The sequence below is a fragment of the Dasypus novemcinctus genome, chromosome X, assembly GCF_030445035.2.
Source record: "Dasypus novemcinctus isolate mDasNov1 chromosome X, mDasNov1.1.hap2, whole genome shotgun sequence".
Lineage (NCBI taxonomy): Eukaryota > Metazoa > Chordata > Mammalia > Cingulata > Dasypodidae > Dasypus > Dasypus novemcinctus.
The window spans coordinates 147,625,528-147,636,152 of NC_080704.1; positions in this window are offsets into that span (position 1 = coordinate 147,625,528).

The window sequence follows — 10,625 nt, forward strand, 5'->3', positions numbered from 1 at the left end:
TTACTAAGTGACTAAAATCACAATAGGCCCCCAAAGGTGAAATACACAATGTGACCCATGAGGAAGTACACTATACTCCGAAAGAACTGCATGCATTTTCTAACTTACATAGATAGAAATCAGGGGAATATGTGTGGGAATGGATATTAAGGGTATGGGATAATGGCAGAAGAAATATAAAGTTGGATCAGGCTGAATTTATTGGTATGGGCCCACTAAGCAGAAATTCTGGATCCAATGCTATAGCTTGAGGGGACAGAAAGGGCTCTAACAGTTTGTCTGGGTGGCTGATTGAAGCATGGACCAAAAGATGGCCTAGCATGTCTGAGGCTGAGATGCCCAATTTGCCCTGGTATACAGTAGAAGAGGGAATTCAAAGGCTTAGGGAGATTGGAATACTAGAATGGATTTACCATTTGAGACCTGCCCAATCACCCCAGGAATGTCCAGAGGACACACCTTTAACCACAACTGTGAGGTATAAATTTGTAAGACTAATTCTGTCTTCCCTGAAGAGCTCTGTGGTTGCTCTTCTCTGTAGTCCAGATATTATTATAGGAAGGGCTGTATTGGAATTAGAATCCTTAAACATTATGGGGATGATCATATTTTGGTCCAGTAAAAGTCAAGTATTGGCAGTTAATTACCAAAGTCAGTGTGGGCTTGGCTTTCACAATGAAAGGCAGATTCAAAGCAGCACTCAAAATAGTCTGAGTTGCATAGAGTTATGGCATTGGTTAATACATCATGGGGTACCTAGAAGTGAAATACATGGGCAGTCTACTATAATTCTTCTGGATCTGTATAAACAGAAGAGTTCTAGGTAGAGAGAACTAAACCCTAACTCAAATTGACAGTGCCAAGTGTTAGGAAGGATGTAAAGAAATGGGAAATCTCGTACTCTGATGATAAGAATGTAAAATGGCATACCATTTTGAAAAAATGTTTGACAGTTTCTGAAAATGTTATACATAAACCTACTATACGACCCAGCCATTAAACTCTTAGGTATTCACTCAAGAGATATGAAAGGGAAGCAGATGTGGATCAAGCGATTTGGGTTCTGCCTACAATATGGGAGGTCCCAGTATCAGTTCCTGATGCCTCCTGGAGAAGGCAAACTGGCACAGCAGGCAGGTGCAGTGAGCTAATGCAGCAAGATGATGCAACCAAAGAGACACAAAGAGGAAAGACAATGAGAGACACAACAAACCAGGTTGCTGAGGTGGCTCAGGTGATTGAGTGCTTCTCTTCCACATGTGACGTCTCGGGTTCGGTTCCTGGTACCTCCTAAGGAGAAGACAAGCAGACACAGAGAGCACACAGCAAATGTACACAGAGAACAGACAGTGACCACAAACAATGAAGGGGGGGTATAAATAATAAAATAAATCTTTCAAAAAAAGAGATATGAAAACATATGTTCATATAAAGACTTGTATACAAATGTTCATAGAACTTTATTTGTAATAGCCAAAACTAGAAAAAACTCAAATGTGCATCAACAGGGGAGGGATAAACAAATTGTGACATACAGTGGAAATACAATACAATACAGAAATAAAAGGAACAAATTATTAATACTTGCAACAACATAGATGTACCTTAAAATGACCATGTTCCATGTGATGGCCAAGCACTGGGCCTCAGCAGACTTGCAGCTCCTACTCTCTGGTTTCTTGGACTTAGCCTGGCCAGCTGACAGGGAGGTGAAGAGGGTCAGCCAAGAGTGCCTACAGCTGCAAGCAGGAGAATTGCATCCATCATCCATGTGGAATCTAAACCCCCTCTTGATGTACAGGGGGACTGGACATAGCCATCCCAGGTTCACAAGATGGAGGAATAGAGTATGGATTAGAGTGGACTTACCGGTGTTCTTCTGGGGAATGATTGTGATTAGTAAGAAAAGAAATTGTAGTAGTGATGTGGAGAGGGTGGCCACAGTGGCTGCTGATGGTAGGGAGACAGAAGAAGAGATATGGTGTGGGGGCATTTTCAGGATTTGGAGTTGTCCTAGGTGGTGCTGCAGGGATGGATGCTGGATGTTGTGTGTCCTGTCGTGGCCCACTGGGTGGACTGGGGGAGAGTGTGGACTACAATGTGGACCACTGTCCATGTGCTGCAGCGGTGCTCCAGAATGTATTCTCCAGGTGCAGTGGATGTGCTACAATGATGGAAGAGTTTGTCGATGTGGGAGGGGTGGCGGTAATATGGGGACCTCATATTTTTTTAATGTAACATTTAAAAGAAAATAAAGAAAAAATGAAAATAAATAGACAAATACGGTCATGTATGAAAAAAAAATCACCATGCTAAGTGAAATAAGCCAGACCCCCTACCCACCCCCCAAAAAGAGTACATATTGTATGATTTCATTTTATTTACAATAATTCTGGAAATTTAAACTAATCTATAGTGACAGAATGCACAGATTCCATTGCCTGGAGATGTGGCTAGAGGAAGGGATAAGCAAGAGAGGGCCATGAGAAAACTTTTGGGAATAGAGAAATGTTCCTTACCTTGATTACTCTGGTTTGTTTGTTTGATATATACTGCTTTAGTTTCCTTGGCTGCTCAAGCAAATACTATGCAGTGGTTTAGCTTAAACAATGGGAACTGATTAGTTTACATTTGTGTTTTTTTAAAGATTTATTTTATTTATTCCTCCCACTCCTGTTGTTTGAGCTCGCTGTGTGCTCTCTGTGTCTACTCCTCTTCTCTTTAGGAGGCACCGGGAACCGAACCTGGGACCTCCCATGTAGGAGACAGGTGCTCAATCACTTGAGCCACCTAAGCTCCCTGCTTTGTTGTGTCTCTCATTCTTTCCTCTTTGTGTCTTCTTGTTGCATCATCTTGTTGCCTCAGCTCACCGTGCCTTCCAGTCATTCCAGCTTGCTGTCTTGCTTGTCTTTTCCAGGAGGCATGGGGAACCAAACCCGGGACCTCCCATGTGGTAGGCAGGAGCTCAATCGCTTAAGCCACATCCACTTCCTAGCTTACGGGTTTTTTTATTATTATCTTTTTTTTTAAGGATGCATAGATCACACAAAATGTTACATTAAAAAATATAAGAGGTTCCCATATACCCCAAGTCTCCCCCCCCCACTCCTCCCACATCAGCAATCTCTTTCATCAGTGTGGTGCATTCATTGCATTTGATGAATACATTTTTTAAATTTCTGTTCCCTTCCTCCCCCCCTCTCCGTTGTCTGCTCTCTGTGTCCATTCGCTGTGTGTTCTTCTGTGACCACTTTTTCTTTATCAGCGGCATTGGGAATCTGTGTCTCTTTTTGTTGCATCATCTTGTTGTGTCAGCTCTCCGTGTGTGCAGCTCCACTCTTGGGCAGGCTGCACTTTCTTTCACGCTGGGCGGCTCTCCATATGGGGCACACTCCTTGTGAGTGGGGCTCCCCTATGAAGGGGACACCTCTGCGTGCCACAGCACTCCTTGCGTGCATCAGCACTGCACATGGGCCAGCTCCACACAGGTCAAGGAGGCCCAGGGTTTGAACTGTGAACCTCCCAAGTGGTAGGCAGATGCCCTATCCGTTGGGCCAAGTCCACTTCCCTTCAAGAATACATTTTGGAGCACTGGTACACAGCATGGATTATAGATTACATTGTAGTTTACCCTCGTTCCCAGTTCGTACAGTGGGTTAATGCAGGATATGTAATGTCCTACATCTGTCCCTGCAATATCATTCAGGACCACTCCAAGTCCTGAAAATGCCCCCATATCACATCTCTTCTTCCTTCTCCCTGCCTTCAGCAACTCCTGTGGCCACTGTCTCCACATCAATGACACAGTTTCTTCCATTGCTAGACTAACAATAATTCTATAGTAGTAGCTTATGGTTTTGAGGCTAGAAAAAAGTCCAAATCAAGACACCATCAAGGTGATGCTTTCTTCCTAAAGACTGGTGTTCTGGGGCCAGCAGCCAACGATCCTTGGTCTCGGGCTTCTCTATCATATGGCAATGCACATGGCAGCCTCTCCTGACCTCTCCTTTTTCTTCCGGGTTCCATTGACCTTCAGCTTCATTTTGCTTATAAAGAACTCCAGTAATAGGATTAAGATCCATCCTGATTGGGTTGGGTCACACCTTCAATGAAGTAACCTCATCAAAATGTCCTACTTATAATGAGTTCACACCCACAGGAATGGATTTTTTTTTCTTTTTCTTTTTTAGGAGGTGCCAGGGATTGAACCCAGGACCTCATACATGGGAAACAGACACTCAACCACTGAGCCACATCTGCTCCCCAATGAGAGTTTTTTTTTCATTTATTTGTTTGTTTTTTAGGAGGTACTAGGGACTGAACCCAGGACCTTGTGCATGGGAAGCAGGCACTCAACCACTTGAGCTACATCCTCTCCCCTGGATTAACTTTAAGAGCATGTTTTTCTGGGGTACATATAGCCCCAAACCACCACATATACATATATCAAAACCCATCAAATTGCACACTTAATATATGTGCAGTCATGTTAGGTTAATTACATTTAATGAGGTTGTAAAAAAGAACTAGCAATCTTGTTTATAGACATTAACAAGCTAATTTCTAAGTTTATATTGAATATCAAAAGACCAAGGTAATCAAAGCAATTTTTAAAATAGGAACAAAATCAGAAGATTACATTACCTGCTTTCAAGACAGCATAAATCTATATTAATCAAAGCAGAGTGGTATTGGCAAAAGGATAGACATGTAGATCAGTGGAACAGAGTAGAGTACAGAAGAATGGTCAATTGAGTTTTGACAAAGTTCTAAAGTAATTCAGTGGAGGAAGGGTGGAATTTTCAACAAATAGTGCTGGAATGATTAGATATCTGTATACAAAAAAATAAAAACAAATGGCCCAAAGTCAAAAATTAACTCAAAATGGATCATTGTCCTAAATGTAAAATCCTAAACTATGAAACTTCTATAAGAGAACATTGGAGAAAATCCTTGTATTTTTGAGTTGGGCAAAGATTTCTAGTTAGGACATAAAAATTACGAACCTAAGCAAAATATATTGATTTGTGTTAAGGTGCTGGTAGTTTTGCTCATCACTGATCTTGCACCATCACTGAAAGATTTAAGACAATGAAAAAGGTAAATAAAATACTAGAATTATGAAGATATTTTTGACCTCATGGACTCCTTGAAAGTTCTCAAGGATCAGAAGTCCATAGGCCATACTTTGAGAGTAGCTGTTTTGTAGCAATTTTAAAAAATGAACTGCTGGCACATACAACACATGGATGCATCTTACAAACATAATTCTGAATAAAAGAAGCCAGGCACAAAAGAGAGCACATCATATAATTCTTTGCATTAATTTCAAGAACAGGTAAAACTAATCTGGGGTGGGGAAGAAGGCAATTGACTGAGAAAGTCCTGGGGGTCCAATTTCTGGTTCTATATAATGGTCTGTGTGGTAGTTTCATACTTAAGAGTTGTACAGTTTACTATACGGATGTTATGCCTCAATAGAAATATAAAAAACAACATAAATAAGCCCTCTTTTCACAGTTTTTATCTTTTTTTCTTAGTATATGTTGCTAATCCACTTCTCCGTAGATTTTTTCCTAATGAAATATATTTCTATGTTTGCAACTCTTTTATTAAACATCCTCCAATACTCCTAAACAATAAAGTCATTGGAATATTCTCAACACGATCAATTTTGGGAAGAATTCATAATGAAGCTGAAAATCTGGAAATTCTAGTTTGAAAATGCTGGACCACAGCACTTATTTGGCATTTACTGTCTTAAATTGCTAACTAATTCCATGAAGGTAGGGATGCACAGAACCTGGCACATAGTAGGTGACACGTTCATTCATTTTCTTGTTCAGTCATGCAACAAATATTTCTGGAGCAATTATGTATAAGGTATTTGCTAGGCCATGGGCCTATAATAATGGGTAGATACAGGGTTCATGAATGTCTTCTGATAATTGATAATTAGCAGGTGCATTTCAGAAAGTGTGTGATTTTCTTTTCTCCTGAACTACAAGTACATGTGCACTACAGGTCTCTTACTCTGTTGTAAAAGCAGGGACACTAAAACACAAATTAATTATTTGTCTTACTTAGGTCATGCACTTCATAGTGAGTGGACTGAGGATTAAGACCCTTACGTTTTTTTTCCTGAACTGAGGTGCTAAAGGAATTCATTCAGATTGACTGGGGTTCCTATTTTATCTAAATGCTCTCATTTCACTTCTGCAACATTCACCTTCTTGAACTCATATTACAGGACCTGAAGTATGAATTGGTTTATTTCCACTTCAAGTACTGTCAGGATAAATTAGTCACTAAGGGTTCATGACACTATCTGAAACAAAACTGCTGTGAGTAGAAAATATAAAAGCCGTTTTAAATTTCCATATAGTGTAGCACTTTTTTGAGCATCTATATTTTTTTCTTACTAAGAGTGAAAATTGGAATGATAAACTTGGGTGACTTTTGAAGCATAAGAAAAGAAATAAAAATTTTATTTTTCTATATATCCTCAAGCAAGTGTAGCCAAAGGAGGAAGGTAACAGTAAGTATTTTTATCTTCTGACATGTACAGACCATTCTGCTGAATAGGATCTGACAGATTTTTGACTAAGCAGAGAAAAGGTAATGACTCTGATGATACATAAAGTTGCGTCAGGTGTAGGCTCCATCATTACATGGCCTAGCCAGCTCAGCTGACAAAGCATGTTATTAATAAAATGTATTATATCACAAGTATATTGCCCTACATGGTGTTTATCATGTTGGAAACTGTAATTGAAAGAACGGTCTCAATGAAAAATGTGATATGTTATGTGCCATGTAAAGATAAAAATAATGTAGACTAATAATAGTAGCTTTTTGTGAAGAATTAAAACATGGGTTATACTGGACAAAATTAATAACAGCATTGCTGTTATGTTTTATTTACAGTCTGGTCCCTGTGAGAGAGCTTTGAATTTTGAGCCAAACATTGTAGGAGAGACAAAGGTCCCCTCTCAGAATGTCAGCTCCATGAAGGCAGGGAACACTGGTTCATTCACCAGTATTCCTTTAGTATTTAGCGTGGTGCTTGGAACAGTTTAATATTTGTTGAATGAGTAAATGAATGAATGGAAGTATAGGAAAGAAATGGGATGAGTTTCAGATTCCAACTGATTCATTCTTAGAGTTCCTCCAGGATGGGGAGCAGAAAATTAGAGTGGAACCCAGTCTCCAGGGAATTGGGACTGGTGGGTAGGGAATGGAAACAGACTCTAGCCAAGGAGCTGAGGATAATATGTGGCACTCCCACATCTCAGAGTGAGGCAGAGAAGCCTTGGGTATACAAACCTTGTAAGAAACAGTAAGGCATGTCCTTGGTTCCTTGCCTTCCCACCCACTCTCCCCCTGATGGGAAGTGTTCTCTCATATCTCTAAATCTGGATTCTCCTGAGACAACAAAAGGGGCTTTAGATCTTTGATTCTCAATAATGGAGTGCCAGGTGGAAGAGCATGCAGGTAACTATATGGGGTTCAGGGACCACTGTGAGGTACAAGGACAAGAGCAAGGTCAAGGATCTATCAGATAAGCAAAAGGAGGGCTGGATCTTGAAATGGAGGTGGGAGAGTTACCTCTTCCATTGAGATAGTAAAGAAAGAATGTGAGCGAAGATAGAACTTAGAGGTGATGAAGAGAGGTAGATACAGAAATGCTTTGCAGTAGAGGGTAGTATGTAGACACATTAAAAAAAGTTAATGATACTTCTTTTTATTTACATTGATTTAAAGATACTGGTTACCAGAGGTTCTGAGGGGAGGGAAAGGGAATAATAAGTGGAACACAGGGCATTAGAATTGTTCTGCATGATATTGCAATGGTGGTTACAGGCCATATACATTTTGTTAAAACCTATAAAACTGTACAGTGAAAGTATAAAACATAATGTAAACTATAGAGCTTGGCTAGTAGCAATACTTCATTATTGGATCATCAATTTTAACAAATGTACCACACTAATGTAAGGTGTTATTAAGAGGGGAAAATGTGGGAGGGGAAGGGGGTGAGTTTTATGGGAATCCCCTATACATCTTATGTAATTTTTCTGTAATCTAAAACTTCTTTAAAAATAAAGTGTATTTTAAAAAGCCATCCTGATTGAGGTGGGCTACACCTTAACTGAAGTAACCTCGTCACTTCTTTTTTTTTTAAAGATTTATTTTTTTTTTTAATTTTTTAATTTTTTATTGACTTTGTAATAATATTACATTAAAAATATATATGTGAGGTCCCATTCAACCCCACCCCCCCACCCCCCCTCTCCCCCCCCCCCAACAACACTCGTTCCCATCATCATGACACATCCATTGGATTTGGTAAGTACATCTTTGGGCACCTCTGCACCTCATATACATTGGTTCACATCATGGCCCATACTCTCCTCTATTCCATCAAGTGGGCCCTGTGAGGATTTACAATGTCCGGTGATTACCTCTGAAGCACCATCCAGGGCAGCTCCATGTCCCAAAGATGCCTCCACCTCTCATCTCTTCCTGCCTTTCCCCATACCCTTTGTCCATTATGTCCACTTTTCCCAATCCAATGCCACCTCTTCTATGTGGACATTGGATTGGTTGTGTCCATTGCACCTCTATGTCAAGAGGAGGGTCAGATTCCACCTGGATGCTGGATGCAATCCTCCCATTTTCAGTTGTAATCACTCTAGGCTCCATGGTGTGGTGGTTGTCCTTAAAGATTTATTTTTTATTTATTTCTCTCCGCCCCCCCTCCCCCCCCGCCCATGTCTGCTCTCTGTGTCCATTTGCTGTGTGTTCTTCTATGTCCACTTGCATTCTTGTCAGCAGCACTGGGAATCTGTGTCTCTTTTTGTTACATCATCTTGCTGCATCAGCTCTCTGTGTGTGTGGCGCCACTCCTGGGCAGGCTGTACTTTTTTCACATGGGGTGGCTCTCCTTATGGGGTGTACTCCTTACACGTGGGGCTCCCCTACACGGGGGACACCCCTGCGTGGCACGGCACTCCTTGTGCGCATCAGCACTGCGTGTGAGCCAGCTCACCACACAGGTTAGGAGGCCCTGGGTTTGAACCCTGGACCTCCCATGTGGTAGGCAGTTGCTCTATCCGTTGAGCCAAATCTGCTTTCCTACCTTGTCACTTCTAATGGTTCATGTCCACAGCAATTGAGAACGTGTTTTTCTGGGGTACATACAGCTTCAAAGTACTACAGGGGGCAACATTTTTCTGCTTTGCTGGATACCCCCTGTCTTCATCTGACCCCAAAGAATGCTGAACCCACAGTGCAGCCATGACAGGGGATGACAGAAGATACCACCATCGTGCTAAAGATGGGAGCAGAAAGAAGAAATCCACTTGTGTCCTCGATGACATCAGTGAGCTATTTAATGAACTATCCCTGGAACCGTCTTCCCAAAAACATATTTTATGAGATAATAAATTTCTTAATTTAAAAAATCACCTTTAGTCAATCATTTTCATACTTGCATTTGTGTTGATGTCTTGATCTTTCCAAAGTAGAAACTGAGAACATCGGTTATGAATGCGAAGTGTGAAATTTGAAAAGTTTGAAACAGATATTTCAGCTTTCACCTATAGCGCCCCTTCCTCTTCCTCTCCATCATCCTCTTCCCACCCCCACCTACCACTGGAATCATAAAAAGGGCCAGGACACACAGGACTGGACTCAGAAAGATGTCTCTGTTCTGATGGTTCAGATTTTGTTTCTGGCCCAAGCTGTGTTTGGATCCTTCCCTGAGAACACAGCTCCTCAGCTACTTGAGTAAATGGGCTACTGTGGTATTGCCCCATCAATTTCACAGACATATCTAGGCATATATGAACCTAAGGCCACAGCTTAGGCTCAAGCATGTAGCCTCAGCGGCAGCACCATTTTGTGCCTGTACCTAGCAATGCTCTGCGGGGTTTGAGCATGAATAGACAGAGAATGAAAATGGTCCAGACTCAAGATTGGAAATGCATAGGAATGGAAGATGGTTAGAGTATGCAAAAATTAGCATGACTCCACCAGAACATAATCTCTATGAATGCCACATAGTACCCAGCACAGAACATTGCATGTGCACAGTTGGTGCTCAGCAGATATGTAATGAACTTAAATGAAATGATTGACTTTCAAGCTGAAGGTCAAACGGCTTCCTTTTACAGAATTTGCCATTCAAAGAGTGCCTTTCAACTGCCACTACTTTCTCCCCAAAGAACAAAACCTTCAATATTTTCTCCTTGTCGATCAAGACAAATCCAGACTTAGATAAGGACAGACTATTCAGTAAGAGTATTGTGATAGGGAGAATGCCTGGAACTCAGGAACATCTGCAAACATCTCAAAAGCAAACACAAAAAATTTTTTTAGATAGGGAAGGGTAACAGACTTTAGCAGAAAGAGAAGTTGGGCAAGCAAGGGGGCATTAAGAGGGGTGGTCTGGCAGGAAATGTGTCTTCTTGTGATCAGCAGATTCTTCTCTGGATAAGTTGATAAAGGGGCATATTCTGCATTTTAATACTTCCTTAAGTTTGGGGGAAGCAGAGTTCAGGGGTCTGTGGGGAGGAGAGAAGGCTGACTAAAGTTTGGTCAAGACAAAGCAAAGGGTAATA